Source organism: Balaenoptera ricei, chromosome X, assembly GCF_028023285.1.
Source record: "Balaenoptera ricei isolate mBalRic1 chromosome X, mBalRic1.hap2, whole genome shotgun sequence".
Lineage (NCBI taxonomy): Eukaryota > Metazoa > Chordata > Mammalia > Artiodactyla > Balaenopteridae > Balaenoptera > Balaenoptera ricei.
This window is the reverse complement of record NC_082660.1, coordinates 10,682,979-10,687,181: the sequence shown is the minus strand read 5'-3', so window position 1 is coordinate 10,687,181 and position 4,203 is coordinate 10,682,979.

Sequence of the window (4,203 nt, the reverse complement as noted above, 5' to 3'; positions counted from 1 at the left end):
CCACCCCTGCCCTTGGCACTGCTATTGAGTCCTTTGGATTCCCAACTTGAGTGGTCTTGTGTAGACCTAGAATCGGACTGGGCATTTTACAATGACTAGCTCTGACTTGAATGAAGAACTGTAATGCGAGTAGGAAAAAAGTATGCTGCAGAGGGTAACAGGTGCCATTAGTATCTTTGCACAGAATTTTCTAGAAGACCCACTTTCTGTTCTTTGCTTAGTCAAGGCCTTCTTGTGGCTTGTGGGAGGGCAGAAGTGTCTAGACACATGGCCACATCCAGAGAGAAGCAGCCCCAGTCTGTTATTGCCTCCCCAGAATCCAGCATAAGACATTCTTTCTGGCCCTGACCAAGTTCCTTGCTCAGTGCCCGGGGATGCTGAGGCCAGTGTTAGATGTGTTGGCACAGGATGGCCTGTCTTGACAAGGAGCTTACCAGCTGCCTAGAGAATCCGCACAAAACATGAATGACGTCATTTAATAAGCACCAGCATTACTGGATGAATAACTAAACTAGGAGGCAGGATCCCATTAAAATCAGAAAGGGAACAAGGAGCTCTCCACCACTGTATTAGTTAATAAAATTCCAGTACAGATATAGGAACATTATTATTGAAAATGAGAAAACAAAAAGTATTATTTGGAGATGATATAATTGCCTATCGAGAAACCCCAAGATAATTAAAAACTGGTTATCTTTATGGATGTTTAGTAAAATGGCTGGTTAAAGATAAGTGTATTAAAGTAACAAGCTTTCCTGCCCTCCCCAAAGTAACAAACAAAAAAATATTGAATACATGAGGTTTTGCTCCACCTCAAAATATCCAGATATAACCTTCATGTTAAAAATGAATATATAAGGAACGTTACAAAATTTACTGAGAGAGTTCAAAGAAAAAAATATGCAAAATCATAAAAGTAAATGAATATATACCCCCATCTAATCAGGTGAGAAGAATGACTATTATAGAAGCATGTTTTGTCCAAGTTAGCTTATCGATTTAACACAATTCCAAGAGTAATTACTTGAGCTGCACTGCTAGACATTAAAGCATAATATGAATTTAAAAAAATTATGTCAGTGGATCCTGGTTCAATACTACCTTTAGAAGAAGATGCATTATTTTATTGCTCTACTTTCTGTGTGTACGTACACACACACACACACACACACACATTAAAAAAAACTGTAGAAATGGAAACATCATGACCCTAGCATGAAAATGGATATATTCATTAATGGAAACAAAGCAAATGTAGAGAAAGAATCCTGATATATATGGGAAGATAACATATAATAAAGGAAGCATCACAAACCAGTGGTCAAGAGATAATTCATCAAAGAGTTAAAAACAATTGACTGGAGGAAAAGTGTTATATTTAGATGTCACATCATACAAAGAACAAAATGCAAATGCTTTTAACAATTGCAAAAAATAGTGAGAAATGTTGATAGTTGACTGAAGTGGGGAAGGACCTTTAAAGTATAAGTCAGAGAGAGAAGTAAAAAGGAATAAGATTATTATAGAATAAGGTAATAGGATTATTTCCTTAAGAAAATAAGAAAAGGAATAAAATTATTATATTTGACTATATAAAAGATATAATTTATTTATGTCAAAAAGATTATGGCTTTATAATATATGTCTATAATTTCAAGTACGGTTTTTCCCAGCACTGAATGAATATTTTAACTTTTAGAATTCAATTAATGTTTTATGTCATAAGATTAGAGCATAAAAACTATATTTTTCTCAATTAATAAAAGAATTCAACAGAAGTAATTGTGATAAAAGCTTCGAGCAGACCAGGAATAGAAGAGAATTTCCTTTACCTGACAAGTTATATCTGTTATCAACCTTTTTAGCAGGTATCATACATACTTCATCAGAAACTTTGGAATCATTCCCATTTACATCAGGATTGAAAGAATAAACTCATTGGTCAATTTTGCATTGGAGGTTCTAGATAAGCAAAGAAATAAGAGGTCTAAGAATATTTTAAAAGGAGATAAAACAGTCCTTATTTATAAACAATATGATTATCTCCATAGAATATTCAAGAGAATTTACAAAAAAACTTTTAGACTGATAACAAAGTTTGGCAATGTGCTGGGTACAAAACCAACATACTAACATTTTTTGCATTCTTACACATAGTAATAACCACTTAGAAAATGTTTTCAAACAGCGTTCTCATTTTTCATAGCTATAAAAAGTATGTTTCATAGTTACAATACCTAAGAATAAATTTATACAAGATGTGCAAAACCTTTTATGGAGAAAATTACAAAACAGTACTGAAGAGTGTAAAATTTAATCTGAATATATGCAGAGATATAGCAGGTTCATGAAGAAAATACAAGATTAGGAAGACGACACTTGTCCCCATATTAATCTATAAATGCCATGGAATTAAAATTAAAATCCCAACAGAGTTTTCTATAGAAGTTGACAAGCTGACCCTAGCATTTGTATAGGAGAGAAACGAGACCATAATAGGATTCTCCAGAGAAACAAAAGCAATGGGACACAAAAGAAGATTTATCATGTGGAATTGGGAACTGGCTCATGCAATTATGGAGGCTGAGAAGTCACGTGATCTGCTGTCTGCAAGCTGGAGGCCCAGAAGTGCTGATGGTTTAATTCCAGTCCTAGGAACTAGGGGAACCGATGGCATAAATCCCAGTCCAAAGGCAGGAGAAGACCGAAGTCCTAACTCAAACACGCAGGCAGGAAGGGAAAAAATCCTCCCTTCCTTTGCTTTTTTGTTCTATTTAGGCCCTCAGTGGACTAGATGATGACTGTCCACATTGGGGAGGGCAATCTACTTTATTGAGTTCACCAATTCAAATGCTAATCTTATCCAGAAACACCCTCACGGATATACCCAGGAATAATGTTTAATCTGGGCACCCCGTGGCCCAGTCAAGTTGACACATAAAATTAACCATCACAAAAGCCAAGACACAGCCAGAGAGCTTGCTCTACCAGATACCAAGACTTATTAATTAATTACTTATTAATCGTAATGTAGACAGCATGCTATTTGAGTTGGACAAAATAGGCCCCAGGCACATACAGAGACCTGATGCTGGACAGAGAGGACCCTACAAATCAGGGTGTAATGTATGAACTAGTCAAGAAATGAGTCTGGGAAAATTAATTATCCTTCTGGGAAGAAAATTAAGTCACTATCTTACACCTTGCAAAGACAAATTCCAGGCAGATTAAATATCTAAATGTACAAAAGAAACCATGAAAACATCTGGAAGAGAATAAAGGAAAATCTCTTTATGACCCTGAATAAATCCTGAGGATTCCATAGACAAGCACAAGAAAAAAAAACCCTTAATTAAGGACAAGGTAGCCAAATATAACTACACTAAAATTATAAACTTAAATACAATGAAAAAACATCTTAAACAAAATTTCAAAGACAAGTCATAGGCAGGAAGAAGATATTGAGTGCATATAATCGGCAAATGTTAGTATCTAAAATATGTAAAAAAATTTTTATAATTCAGCAAGAAAAAGACAAATACCCCCCAATGGGCAAAATACATCAAGAAGCAAATTCACAGAGGAGGAAATCTGAATGTCAAATAAATGAAAAGTTGCTCTATTTCTTTAGCTATGTGGAAAATGCTATCTCATAGCCAACAGATTGGCAAAATGAAGAAAAAGGAGGTTTCATATACATTGTTGGTGTAGATGTTACCTGATAAATCAGGATGGAGAAGAATTTCTCACTCCACCTTTGCGGATCTGTAACCTAGAGAAGGTCTCTGACCTGTGCATGAGGAAGCATGCATCAGATTGTTCTTTGCAGCATTGTTTATGATGGTGAAAAATGGAAAGAGCTTAAGTGTCCATCAGCAGAAGAACAGGCAAGTAGATTGTACTATATTCAGTAACAGAATATTATAGAGCAGTTCAAAAGAGGGAACTAGAACAACAAGGGTAAAACTCATCAAAACAATGAAAGAACAGGCAAGCTGCTGAATAACATCCCATACGATGCCACTTTCAAAACTATGGTCTTATTATGGATACATGCACATATGGTAATAGTATAAAATATGCAGAAGCTTGATACCGGATGGGGTAATCAGTACAGAAAGAAAGGGAATACATCAAAAGGTGGAAATGGAGAATGTCAAAATGTTAACATCTGATAGACCGAGTGTTGAGCACGTGGCCGGA